This window comes from Trachypithecus francoisi, unplaced genomic scaffold (genome assembly GCF_009764315.1).
Source record: "Trachypithecus francoisi isolate TF-2019V2 unplaced genomic scaffold, Tfra_2.0 Lachesis_group2, whole genome shotgun sequence".
In the NCBI taxonomy this organism is placed as follows: Eukaryota; Metazoa; Chordata; class Mammalia; order Primates; family Cercopithecidae; genus Trachypithecus; species Trachypithecus francoisi.
Genome location: NW_022681465.1, coordinates 153,955,386 through 153,969,942, shown reverse-complemented (window position 1 = coordinate 153,969,942; position 14,557 = coordinate 153,955,386). Strand labels below are relative to the sequence as shown.

The window sequence follows — 14,557 nt, the reverse complement described above, 5'->3', positions numbered from 1 at the left end:
TGCCTCAGCTTCCCAAAATGTTGGGATTACTAAAAGTGTGAGCCAACACACCCAGCCCAAAAGCTAAATTATTTTGTCTGTTATGGCAGACATTTACAATTTGGCTGCCCAACATACTGTTTCAGTAAAATCTCAAGTTAGAGAGGCAGTCCTGCCTCCTGATGAGGAGGCCAACGGGGGACAGATACTCCCTTTTCTATGCCCTCGTGACCAACTAGATATTCCTGCCTGGGATTTTGAACCTTAAAGAAGCTCAAAAAGCAAAGGGTTGGTCCAGACTTTTTATGGTTGCTGCATCACAGTAGAGAATATAGTAGGTGGTAGCAAATATCCATGAGCAGCATGGTCTATCTAGCAGCAAGCCTGATCATGTTCCATTGCAGGGTATCGGTAATGGTGGCATTGAGTGTCCAGCCAACAAGTGGCGGCATCCTGAGCACAATGTTCCTGGAATAGTATTTTGGCTGGGCCTTACTTTGTTTTCCAGCCTTCTTGTAATTCTGAGTTCCTCAATACCCTCCAGAAAAATCCCTTTTCCGCTTGAGGAAACTAGAATCAGTTTCTATTATCTGCAACCAAGAACTCTAACTAGAATATCTATTAACTTGATAAAAATTTTTGTTGTTCTGATGCATCCCTGACAAGAACATAAATTCTAATCTGTTTTGTTCACCATCGTATCACCAGTGCCTACCACACTTCTCAACATGTAACAGGTACTCAATAAATATTTTTTAAATAAACAAATGAATGAAAAATCACGAAGGTTACAACAATCTCCAAGGAGGTCACTGCTTTATACAAGTATCTATTTATTTCCATTTATTATTATAATTATTATTGTATTTTGAGACAGGGTCTCACTCTGTCACCCAGGCAGGAGTGCAGTGGTATGATCTCGGCTCCCTGCAACCTCCACCTCCAGGGTTCAAGCAATTCTCCTGCCTCAGCCTCCCAAGTAACTGAGATTACAGGAGCGTACCACCATGCCCAGCTAATCTGTGTATTTTTAGTAGAGATGGGGTTTCATCACGTTAGCCAGGCTGGTCTCAAATTCCTGACCTCAGGTGATCTGCCCACCTCAGTCTCCCAAAGTGCTGGGATTTTGGGCATGAGCCAACGTACCTGGCCTATTTTTTTTTTTTTTTTCATTTAACATCAAAGAAGTAAAACAGTAACAAAAAAAAATCCCTATTCCTTTTTCTTTTTTTCTTTTTGAGACAGAGTCTCTCTCTGTTGCCCAGACTGGAGTTCAGTGGCACGATCTCGGCTCACTGCAATCTCTGCTTCTCAGGTTCAAGTGATTTTCCTTCCTTGGGCTCTTTAGTAGCTGGGATTACAGGTGCATGCCACCATGCCTGGCTAATTTTTGTATTTTTAGTAGAGACGGGGTTTCGCCATGTTGGCCAGGCTGGTCTCGAACTCCTGGGCTCAAGCGATCCGCCTGCCTTGGCCTCCCAAAGTGCTAGGATTACAGGCATGAGCCACCGTGCCCAGCCCCCTATCCCTTTTCTAACCTAAAACCTATTGCTATGCATATTCTTATAGGGTGGGCCATCAATGAAAAATCACTTTATGGCCATGCATGGTGGCTCACACCTGTAATCTTAGTGCTTTGGGAGGGTGAGGCAGGCAGATCACTTGAGCCCAGGAGTTAAGAGCAGCTTGGGCAATATGGTGAAATTGTCTCTACAAAAATCAGCTGGGCATGGTAGCATGTGCCTATAGTCCCAGCTACTAGGGAGGCTGAGATGGAAGAATCGCCTGAGCCCAGGAAGCTGTGACCTGCAGTGAGCCCTGATCATGCCACTATAATCCAGCCTGGAAGACAGAGTGAGACTGTCTCAAAAAAAAAAAAAAAAAAAAAAAAGAAAGAAAAAGAAAAAGAGAAAGAAGGAAAAAAAGAAAGAGAAAATGACTGTGTAAGAGTTACAATCTAAGAAAATGAGCCCATAAAGGGACAATTAAAAAAATTTTTTTTACTTAATTATTTAAATTTTCTGTTAAGGCTCTATTGTCCAAATATTTTTCAGACCATCAAAATGCACGTTGGGAGGCCAAGACAACGGGAACATCTGAGCTCAAAAGTTTGAGATCAGTCTGGACAACATAGAAGACCCTGTCTCTTAAAAAAAAAAAAAAAAAAGTCAAATAAATACCTCATTGCCCTATGCCGCTCTTCCACCTAAACAAAACTTTCAGAGCAGTGGTCCCCAACCTTTTTAGTACTGGGGACCAGTTTTATGGAAGACATTTTTTCCATGGATCTGGGTGGGAATATGGTTTCAGCATGAAACTGTTTCACCTCAGATCATCAGGCATTAGATTCTCAGATTATCATAAGGAACGGGCAACCTGGATCCCTCGCATGCGCAGTTCACAAAAGAGTTCGCCTCCTATGAGAATCTAATGCTGCCACTGATCTGACAGGAGGCAGAGCTTAGGTGTTAATGCTCGCTGGCCCACCCCTCACTTCCTACTGTGCAGCCTGGTTCCTAACAGATCATGGACCTGTACTGATCCATGGCCCAGGGGTTGGGAAAACCTGTTCCAGAATATTTCCTGGGGTCAATCTATTTTAAGTCCATGCTTCTATACTGTCTACATTATGCAATTCAGAATGATATTTCTGAGACTATGAAAGATCTTCAATCACCAGAGAAAGATTCAATTATGTTCACTGTACCGTACTTAATTCATAAAAGCAGATCAACACAACTTAGACAAGTTTTCAACAATGAAATAGAAAATTAAAGGATTTTTAAAATTAACATTAAATTCAATTTGCTAAGTTAATACCAGTTGAGACTTAACTATATTAATTACAACATTCTGCAAATGTGAAGACTAACATATTTGTAAAAGTGATCCTAAATGTTCCTTTTACATTGCTCTTTTTTTCAGAAGCCCTAGAAACCTTTTCCCCATGCCGACTATTCCTAACTTGCTGTTTTTCTATAGATCTACTGTCCATTATCAGCAAGTTCTCAAAACTGCTTTATGTTTTAGGAAGGTCACTGTCAATTCTCCCAACACCCATCCTGCCTTCTTCAGATTGTATCTTGGTTCTGTTTTCCCACAAACCAATGAAATTAAAAATAAAATAGGATTTAATACTATGTTATAGAACGTAACTCTCAAAATTTAGTGTGTATCAGAATTACCTGGGAGAATTGCTGAAAACAGGCTCCAAGGTAAGGTAGATCTTAGTTTAAACCCTGGCTCTGCTGCTTCTAACTATGTAACCTTGGGTATCATACCTTACCTCATGACCCAATGGCTTCCCCTCAAAGGGAGATAATAGTCATCTTTCAGGGTTGATATGAGAATGAAATGTGAGTATGGATGTATATTGCTTAGCACACGGTGCCTAGTATATTCTAAGTAGTCAATAAATGGGAGCTCTTGTTATTGCCTGGCTCTCATTTTTCCTTTCCATTCTAGTCTCTGAACTATCTTCAATACTAAAACCATTGTATTTTCCACATTCTTACAATGTCCACTGACAACACTTTGGAGAGCATGACTTCATAATACTTCCACTAAGCTTCTCTAGAACTCTACATCAGGCTCTCAACAAACTGGTATTTAAAAAAAAAAACAAACATAAAAATACTTCATTCTTAAAACAGGAAATTTGGCTGGGTGCGGTGGCTCACGTCTATAATCCCAGTACTTTGAGAGGCTGAGGCAGGTGGATCACCTGAGGTCAGGAGTTCAAGACCAGCCTGGTCAACATGGTGAAACCCTATGTCTACTAAAAATACAAAAAATTAGCTGGGGGTGGTGGTGGGCACCTGAAATCCTACCCGGGAGGCTGAGGCAGGAGAATCTCAAACCTGAGAGGCAGAATTTGCAGTGAGCCAAGATCATGCCATCACACTCCAGCCTGGGCAACAAGAGTGAAACTCCATCCCAAAATAAAAGGGCGGCGAGGCAGGGAGGTGAGGGGAATTTAAAAAAACAAAATAAAAAAATAAAAACAAAAACAACTGCAAACATCATCTATTATACTACCAAGAGCTCAAACACGGCAAGCCCTCAAACTAAGTAAAACCTCCCCTAGCTTTCAAATTTTCTTTTTTTTGTTTGTTTGTTTTGAGATGAAGTCTCGCTCTGTCACCCAGGCTGGAGTGCAGTGGTGTGATCTGCAACCTCCACCTCTCAGGTTCAAGCAATTCTCCTGCCTCAGCCTCCCAAGTAGCTGGGATTACAGGCACCTGCCACCAAGCCCGGCTAATTTTTGTATTTTTAGTAGAGATGAGGTTTCACCATGTTGGCCAGGCTGGTCTTGAACTCCTGACCTCCAGTAATCCACCTATCTCAGCCTCCCAAAGCGTTAGGATTACAGGTGTGAGCCACTGCACCCGGCCCAGCTCTCAAAACTTTCTAAACCAGCCACTTTATACCTTCTCAGCAACTTTCAATCACATTACTGCTCTTGCTTTACTGAGTCCACCTAATGATATCTGGCTCTTTAGCCAGGCTTTGAATCATCACTGACTTTTCTGGTGCCTTCACCACCACCTATTCTTCCTCAACCCCTTGTTCATCCACCATTGGCAATCTTCAACCCTTACTGTCATCCCTGGAGTTCCAAAGTCTCCAATCTCGCTTCCAGGCCAGAACATTCTTGTAGGAAGACATTTGCAACAAGTTCCATGCATGTCTATCTGATAATGCCCTCATAGGACCTTACAAATATCATCTTACTAGCCTTTCAGTAATTCTACAGTCTCCAAAAGTCAATTATAACCTTCTTCACACACTTTTAAGACTCTCACCTCACACACTCCTCTGAATCACCAGATTATTTCAATTTTTACTTTGGAGAGGACATCAAAGTCATTGAGCATCCCCTCACCCATCAGCCTTCTTCATAACTCCACATAGTTTAGTCGTATACTACAATAATTAAGCACTTACACTACACCATAATAGTTAAGTACTATTAATTGATAAGTATTGTTCTACATGCTTTATGTGTAATTAACTCATTCAATCCTCACAACAACCCAAGAAATTAACACAAGGAGATCATATGACTCACCTACAGTCATATATCTAAAAGTGGCAGAGTCAAGCTATGAATCCAGGCAGTCTGGTTCCAGAGGCTACTTCTCAGACCACCGCGCTCCACTGACTCACATGCTCTTAACTTCTCCCACTGAGCCCTTTCCTTCAATAGGGACTTTGAACGGTGGTCAGATAGGGTCAGTTATCCTTAGCGGTTATGTTTTAACTTTTCCGTAAAGGAGCATATATTCAAGGATGATGTGTGAAATTAAAAATTTATAAAATGACTTACTACAAAGCTACAGTAAACAGTGTGGCATTGGCATAAAGACAGACATATAGACCAGTGGAATGGAATAAAGCCAAGAAATAAACTCTTGCATATACAGTTAAATGATTTTTGAACTCAAAATGAATCAAAGACCTAAACTTAAGACTTATAACTATAAAACTCTTTAAAGAAAACATAGGGAGCCGAGCCCAATGACTCACACCTGTAATCGCAGCACTTTGGGAGGCTCAAGCAAGAGGATCGCTTGAGGCCAGAATTTTGAGACCAGCAGAGTAACAAGGCAAGACTTCCCCATCTCTACAAAAAATAAATTAGCCAGGTGTGGCGGTACATGCCTGTAGTACTAGCTACTATGGACACTGAGATGGGAGGATCCCTTGAGGGCAGGAGTTTGAAGTTACAGTGAGCTATGTGACTGCATCACTGTACTCCAGCCTGGGTGAGACCCTGTCCCTACTATTTTTTTTAAAAAAGGGGAAGGGGTTGGGAGAGGCACATGACATTGAATTTGGCAATGATTTCTCAGATATGACACCAAAAGCACAAGCAACAAAAAAGTGGACAAATAGACTTCATCAAAATTTAAAACTTTTTTGAGGCACAATCACAGTGCAGTGGCATCTCAGCTCAGAAGCTATAGAACTACAACAATCGAATGTATTTTTTTAAAGACTTTCACCGTGTTAGCCAGGATGGTCTCGATCTCCTGACCTCGTGATCCGCCCGTCTCGGCTCCCAAAGTGCTGGGATTACAGGCTTGAGCCACAAATTTAAAACTTTTTTGCAACAAAGGCACAATCAACAGAGTGAATAGGCAACCAACAGAATAGGAAAAAATGTTTGCAAATTATTTATCTGATAAGGGATTGATATCCAGAATATATAAAGAACTACAACTCAACAACAACAAAAGAAATAACTCAATTAAAAAATAGGCAAAGGGGGCTGGGCGCGGTGGCTCAAGCCTGTAATCCCAGCACTTTGGGAAGCCGAGACGGGCGGATCATGAGGTCAGGAGATCAAGACTATCCTGGCTAACATGGTGAAACCCCGTCTCTACTAAAAAATACAAAAAAACTAGCAGGGCCAGGTGGCGGGCGCCTGTAGTCCCAGCTACTCGGGAGGCTGAGGTAGGAGAATGGCGTGAACCCGGGAGGCGGAGCTTGCAGTGAGCTGAGATCCGGCCACTGCACTCCAGCCTGGGTGACAGAGCGAGACTCCGTCTCAAAAAAAAAAAAAAAAAAAAAAAAAAAATAGGCGAAGGACTTAAATAGACACTTCTTCAAAGAAGATATACAAATGGCCAGGAAGCATATGAAATGGTGCTCAACATCACTGATCATTAGGGAAATGTAAATTAAAATTACAATGAGATACCATTTCATAGTCATCAGGATGGATATTATCAAAATCAGAAAATAACAAGTGTTGGCTATGATATGAAGAAATTGGGACCCCTATGCATTGCTGGTGGGAATGTAAAATGGAACAGTTGCTGTGAAAACAGTATAAAAGTTCCTTAAAAAATTAAACACAGAATAACCGTATGACCCAGCAATTTCACTTCTGGGCATATACCCTAAATGACTGAAAGCAGGGGACAGGTGCAGTGGCTTATGCCTGTAATCCCAGCACTTTGGGAGGCCGAGGCAGATGGATCACGAGGTCAGGAGATCGAGACCATCCTGGCTAACACGGTGAAACCCTGTCTCTACTAAAAATACGAAAAATTAGCCGGGTGTGGTGGCGGGTGCCTGTAGTCCCAGCTACTCTGGAGGCTGAGGAAGGAGAATGGCGTAAACCCAGGAGGCCAAGCTTGCAGTAAGCCGAGATCACTTGCACTCCAGCCTGGGTGAGAGTGAGACTCTGTCTCAAAAAAAAAAAAAAAGAACTGAAAGCAGGGCCAGGTGTGGTGGCTCACACCTGTAATCCCAGTTACTTGAGTTACTTGGAAGGCTGAGATGGGAGGACTGCTTAAGCCAAAGAGTTCAAGTGATCACATCACTGCACTGCAGCCTGGGCAACTGAGTGAGACCCTGTCTCCAAAAAAGTAAAAGAACTGAAAGCAAGGACACAAACAGATATTTGTAAACCAATTTTCATGGCAACAATATTCACAATTGCCAAAAGGTAGAAACCCAATTGTCACAAAATATGGTATATACATACAATGGAATATTATTCTGTCATAAAAAGGAATGAAATTATGATACATGCTACAACATAGATAAAGCTTGAGGACATTATGCTAATTGAAATAAGAGAGTTACAAAACAAAAAAACCCTATATCATTCCACTTATCTGAGATATCTAGAATAATCAGATTTATAGAAAGTAGAATGGTGGTTGCCAGAGGCTGGGAGAAGGGGAAAATGGGAAGTTGTTTTATGGGCACAGAGTGTCAGTTTTCCAAAATTAAAAGAGTTCTGGAGGCCGGGCGCTGTGGCTCACGCCTGTAATCCCAGCACTTTAGGAGGCTGAGGCAGGTGGATTACGAGGTAAGGAGATCGAGATCATCCTGGCTAACACAGTGAAACCCCGTCTCTACTAAAGAATACAAAAAATTAGCTGGGCGTAGTGGTGAGTGCCTATAGTCCCAGCTACTCGGGAGGCTGAGGCAGGAGAATGGCGTGAACCCAGGAGGTGGAGATTGCAGTGAGCCAAGACTGCGCCACTGCACTCCAGCCTGGGCGACAGAGCAAGACTCCGTCTCAAAAAACAAAACAGGCCGGGCGCGGTGGCTCAAGCCTGTAATCCCAGCACTTTGGGAGGCCGAGACGGGCGGATCACAAGGTCAGCAGATCGAGACCATCCTGGCGAACACGGTGAAACCCCGTCTCTACTAAAAAAATACAGAAAAAAACTAGCCGGGCGAGGTGGCGGGCGCCTGTAGTCCCAGCTACTCGGGAGGCTGAGGCAGGAGAATGGCGTAAACCCGGGAGGCGGAGCTTGCAGTGAGCTGAGATCCGGCCACTGCACTCCAGCCTGGGCGACAGAGCGAGACTCCGTCTCAAAAAAAAAAAAAAAAAAAAAAAAAACAACAACAAAACAAAACAAACAACAACAACAAAAAAGAGTTCTGGAGATTGGTTACACAACAATGGGAATGTATGTAATACAACTGAACTATATGCTTGAAAATGGTTATGATGATAAAGGTTATGTACATTTTACAATTTAACGTAAAACTGATTTTTTTCCAAAGAGAATGAAATTCTGATACATGCTACCACACTGATTACCAATGAAAACATTACACTATGAGATATATGCCAGAGACAAAAGGACAAATATTGTATGCTTCCCTTTATATGAGGTACCTAGGGCAGTCAAATTCATAGAGGGCAGAAAATAGAATAGTGGTTACTAGGGGCTGGGGAAGGGGGAGAAGATGGGAAGTTATTGTTTACTGGGTACAGTATTTCTCTTTGGGGGCCAGGCACAGTGGCTCACCTATAGCCTCAGCACTTTGAGAGGCTGAGGAGGGCAGACCACCTGAGGTCAGGTGTTCAAGACCAGCCTGGCCAACATGGTGAAACCTTGTCACTACTAAAAATACAAAAAAATTAGCCGGGGCCAGGCGTGGTGGCTCAAGCCTGTAATCCCAGCACTTTGGGAGGCCGAGACGGGCGGATCACGAGGTCAGGAGATCGAGACCATCCTGGCTAACATGGTGAAACCCCGTCTCTACTAAAAATACAAAAAACTAGCCGGGCGACATGGCGGGCGCCTGTAGTCCCAGCTGCTTGGGAGGCTGAGGCAGGAGAATGGCGTAAACCAGGAGGCGGAGCTTGCAGTGAGCTGAGACCCGGCCACTGCACTCCAGCCTGGGCGGCAGAGCGAGACTCCGTCTCAAAAAAAAAAAAAAAAAAATTAGCCGGCCATGGTGAGGTGTGCCTGGAATCCCAGCTACTCGGGGGACTGAGGCAGGAGAGTCACTTGAACCCAGGAGGTGGAGGTGCAGTGAGCCAAAATCGCACCACTGCACTTTAGCTTGGGCAACAGAGCAAGACTGTATCTCAAAAAAAAAGAGCATTTCTGCTTGGGGTAATAAAAAAATCCTAAAAATGGGTAAGTACCCACAATAAAATGAAGGCACTTAATACCACTAAACTGCCTCCAGTTACTCAGGGTAAAGCCAAAAATAATACTCTCCCAAACACCTATGTCCTTTTTTCTTTATTTCTTTCTTTTATTTTTATTTTTTGAGACGGAGTCTCGCTCTGTCGTGCCCAGGCTGGAATGCAGCGGCGCAATCTCAGCTTACTGCAACCTCTGCCTCCTGAGTTCAAGCGATTCTCCTGCATCAGCCACCTGAGTAGCTGGGACTAGATTACAGGTGCCCAACACCACGCCCAACTAAATTTTTGTATTTTTAATAGAGACGAGGTTTCAATATGTTGGTCAGGCTGGTCCCAAACTCCTGACCTCAGGTGATCCACCTGCCTCGGCCTCCCAAAGTGCTGTCTTTATTCAAAATGTCGTTCATAGCATTTTTTTTTTTTGAGATGGAGTCTTATTCTGTTGCCCAGGCTGGAGTGCAGTGGCATGATCTTGACTCAATGCAACCTCCAACTCCTGGGTTCAAGTGATTGTCCTGCCTAACCCTCCCAAGTAGCTGGCATTACAGGCACCTGCTACATACCCAGCTAATTTTTGTATTTTTAGTAGAGACGAGGTTTCATACTGTTGGCCAGGCTGGTCTAGAACTCCTGACCTCAGGTGACCCACCCACCTTGACCTCCCAAAGTTCTGGGATTACAGGTGTGAGTCACTGCTACCAGCCTATAGCACCTTTTTTTTTTTTTTTGAGATGGAGTTTCACTTTTGTTGCCCAGGCTGGAGTGCAATGGAGCGATCTTGGCTCACTGCAACCTCTGTCTCCCAGGTTCAAGCGATTCTCCTGCCTCAGCCTCCTGGGTAGCTGGGATTACAGGTGCCCACCACCACACCTGGCTAATTTTTTTTTTTTTTTTTGTATATTTAGTAGAGACAGGGTTTCACCATGTTGGCCAAGCTGGTCTCGAACTCCTGGCTTCATATGATTTGCCCGTCTCAACCTCCTAAAGCGTTGGGATTACAGACATGACTCACCATGCCCAGCCAGCACTTTTTTTTTTTTTTTTTGATAAAGAGTCCCACTCTGTTGCCCAGGCTGGAGTGCAGTGGTGCGATCTCAGCTCACTGAAGCCTCTGCCACCTGGGTTCAAATTCAAGCGATCCTACTGCCTCAGCCACCCAAGTAGCTGGGGTTACAGACGCTCGCCACCACACCTGGCTACTTTTTGTAATTTTAGTAGAAATGGGGTTTCACCACATTGGCCAGGCAGCTCTCGAACTCCTGACCTCAAGTGATCCACCTGCTTCGGCCTCCCAGTGTGCTGGGATTACGGGCATGAGCCACCGTGCCCAGCCTCATATAATTTTTATTACAGTATGTTGTTGTAATTGTTCTATTTTATTATTAGTTATTATTGTTAATCTCTTACTATGCCTAAGTTAAAAACTCCACCACAGGTACATATGCATAAGGAAAAGCATAGTATATATAGGGTTCAGTATTGTCTGTAATTTTAGGCATCCACTCAGGGTCTCAGAATGTATTCCTTGTGGATAATGGGGGCTACTGTAATACAAATTGCTCTTTTAATTTTTTTCCATTTTATTGAGGTATAAATGATAAAATTTGTATATACTTAAGTACAATATAATGATTTATGTATATATTATATAAGGATTACTACAATGAAATTCATTAACACATCCTTCATCACACAGTTACCATTTGTGTGTACGTGACGAGGACACAAACTGCTTTTAATATTTTATTCACAACAAGCCTATTAAGGAGGTAGTTTTTTATCATGCTGTCCATTTTATAAATTAAAAACTGAGGTCAGGTGGTTGTCTTGTGAACAGTGGTAACAGTAAGTGAATAAAAGAATGAGGCTGGATATTGTGGCTCATACTTGTAATTCCAGCACTTTGACAGGCCAGTGTGTTGGCAGCTGCGACTACAGAGGGCTTGCTGCTATCATCACATTGGCTGCAGCAGAGCCATGGATAGGGCTGCATGATCCGTGGAGCTAGCAGGAGCCCTTCCCCTTCTGAGTTGGGGCAGGAGCTCCTCTGGTGCTGCCAGAGCTACACAAACTGCAGCTGTTAACCTGGGCCTCCTGTTCCACGGAGCAGGCAGAAGCCTTGCCCTGCTGGGTGGGGTTGCAGCCGCCCAAGTTGTGGTTGCAGATCCGAGCCTCCCTGTGCTCTTGTGGGGGCCGGGAGCAGGCAGGATCCCTGCCCTCCTGGGCGCAGCTGCAGCCGCCCTCCCAGGTGCAGGACCTAATAGTCTCTGCAGCCTGCACCCTTGGAGACCCAGGAAGGCCTGCCCCCACCCCCACCCCCGCTTCTCTCTGCTCCTGGCACCCACTCCAATTTCGGAGTGGGGTTGGGGCAAGCCCAGGTGCTGTTACAGTCCGGGAGTGAATGTGTGTGTGCACCCTCAGGGCAACACCCTGCCACCTTGGCCCCCTCCAGGGGCACAGAGAAGTGAAAGAGGGGAAGCCAAGTGGGGACTGAGGGTGGTCAGTGATGGCCTTTAGGTGCACCTTTGTGTGAGCAGCCTGGTGCCATGGACTACTGAGAGAGACAGACAGGCTCCTGGGTGGAAGGGAGGTTCCCGTAAATCCCCACCTTCAGGACAGGGAGGGCTTCAAGGCTGGGGGCTTTAAGTGCCAGTCCCGCCCACCAGATGGGGATTTGTGCTGCCTTTTCCCCACAGTCCACGAACCAATCAGGAAGCACTGTCTCCTCTCTGAGGTCCATAAAAGCCCCAGGCTCAGCCAGAACAGGGTAGAGGATGGAGAAAAGATCGGATAGCCAGAGAGGAGAGAGGAGCTATGCTCTCTGCTGAAAGCTGGGAAGTCAACAGGTAGGACCTGCCTGAAGAGAGGAGCCACCCACTCCAGGGCCTCCTCTCTGCTGAGAGCTGAATACCAGATAAGACAGACTGCCTACAGAGAAGAGCTGCTCCCTGTGAGTCTCCTCTGAGCTGTTCTAACACTCAATAGAGCTTCTCTTTGTCTTGCTCACCCTCCACTTGTCTGCGTACCTCAATGCAGGACAAGAACTCAGGCAAAGGCACCACTGGCCACAGAGGTTTCTAGCCAGAAAAGCAACACCCTAAAGATCCCACAACAAAGGCAAGAGGATTGCTGGACCCCAGGAGTTCCAAACCAGCTTGGGCAACACACCAAGACCCCATCTCTACAAAAAATTTTTAAAATTAGCTGGGCATGGTGGTATGCACCTATAGTCCTAGCTACTCAGGAGGCTGAGGTGGGAGGATTGCTTGAGCCCAGGAGTTCAACACTGCACTCCAGTCTGGGTAATAGAGCAGAGCAAGACTCTATCTAATTAATTAAATAATTAAAAAAATAAAAGCATGAGGACTAGAATGCAACTGTTCTAACTCCACTATACCATATTGGCCTTGTGAAATGAATAAATTTTAAAGACAAACTCATAGCTCTACCTGTGTCAAAGCAACAAAGTTGATTTAGAAATGCTAAATACAGGCCTGGCATGGTGGCTCACGCCTGTAATCCCAGCACTTTGGGAGGCCAAGGTGTGTGAATCACTTGAGCCCAGGAGTTTGAGACTAGCCTGGGCAACACTGTGAAACCACGTCTCTACAAAAAATACAAAAAATTAGCCAGGTATGGTGGCATGTGCCTATAGTCCCAGCTACTCAGAGGCCGAGGTGGGAGGACTGCCTGAGCCTGGGGAGACTAAGGCTGCAGTGAGCTTTAATTGTGCCACTGTACTCCAGCCTGGGCTGCAGAGCAAGACCCTATCTCAAAAAAAAAAAAAAAAAAAGCTAAATGCCTCAGAAACTATCTTTGGCATATCAGCATCTAGGCTATAACCCACACGCTTCAGGTATATCTATCGGTGATATGGGAAAGATAAAAGGAAACAAAAGACTGTATTATAAAATACCTAAAAAGTCATGTTAGGTATATTCTATATATTACTACTATCCTGGAGACATTACTTACACTAGATTACTTTGATGGTGATCCACTCAAACTATTGACTGGAACCTGTTCACCAGCAGTAAGAAGATTCCTGTAGTAACCTGATAACCCATCAGTCAGATAGCCCTACAGTCTAAAGATAGGTTAGGCCAGGCACATTGGCTCATGCCTGTAATCCCAGCTCTTTGAGAGGCCAAGGCGGGCAGATCACTTGAGGTCAGGAGTTTGAGACCTGTCTGGCCAACATGTCAAAACCCCGTCTCTACTAAAATTATAAAACATTAGCCAGGCATGGTGGCGTGCTTTGGGAGGCTGAGGCAAGAGAACTGCTTAAACCTGGGAAGACAGAAGTTGCAGTGAGCCAAGATAACACCACTGCACTCCAGCCTAGGTGACACAGCAAGACTCCATCTCAAAAAATAAATAAATAAAGATAGGTTATCACATCTTTTGATCTCTGTAGCTCTAGCATTTAGTAAAGTGACTCCTACGTATTAGGCATAAAATATTGTTTATTCAAGAATGAATTGTTGGCTGGGCATGGTGGCTCACGCTTATAATCCCAGCACTTTGGAAGGCTGAGGCGGGTGGATCACCTGAGGCCAGGAGTTCAAGACCAGCCTGGCCAACATGGTGAAACCCTGTCTCTACTAAAAATACTAAAAATTACCCTGGTGTGGCGGTGTGCTACTCGAGTGGCTGAGGCGGGAGAATCGCTTGAACCTGGGAAGAGGAGGTTGCTGTGAGCTAAGATGGCGCCACTGCACTCCAGCCTAGGCAACAGAGCGAGAATCTGTCTCAAAAAAAAAAAAAAAAAATGAATTGTTAATTAAACTAAATTTGGCCTGAGGATGCCTCTGTACTTGAGTCTTTACATACCAAGTTGCAACCTAACTTAGTACTTCAACTGAAAGCCTAATTAGAAGTATACTTTTGTATCAAAAAGCTGAGTCTCAGGAAAGCACAGGAGCTGAGCTTCAGTGAACCACAAGCAATCAACTGTTTAAACCATGTTCAAATGAGGCAAACTCAAGGCTGTAACCAACTGGGCTGTCTCTATACCTCACTTCTGTTTTCTGTACTTCATTTCCATTTTCTGTCCATAATACTGCCTGACCACATGGCAAACTGGAGTTTTTTTTTTTTTTTTTTTTTTTTGAGACGGAGTCTCGCTCTGTCGCCCAAGCTGGAGTGCAGTGGCCGGATCTCAGC

The 14,557-nt window shown here is 44.4% G+C and overlaps 1 protein-coding gene across 4 annotated transcripts in view; it reads right to left on the bottom strand.

The window, feature by feature from the left end:
• CDC25C (cell division cycle 25C) overlaps window positions 1–14,557 on the bottom strand; it is a 58,119-nt gene that overhangs the window by 22,776 nt on the left and 20,786 nt on the right. The window lies entirely within an intron of this gene.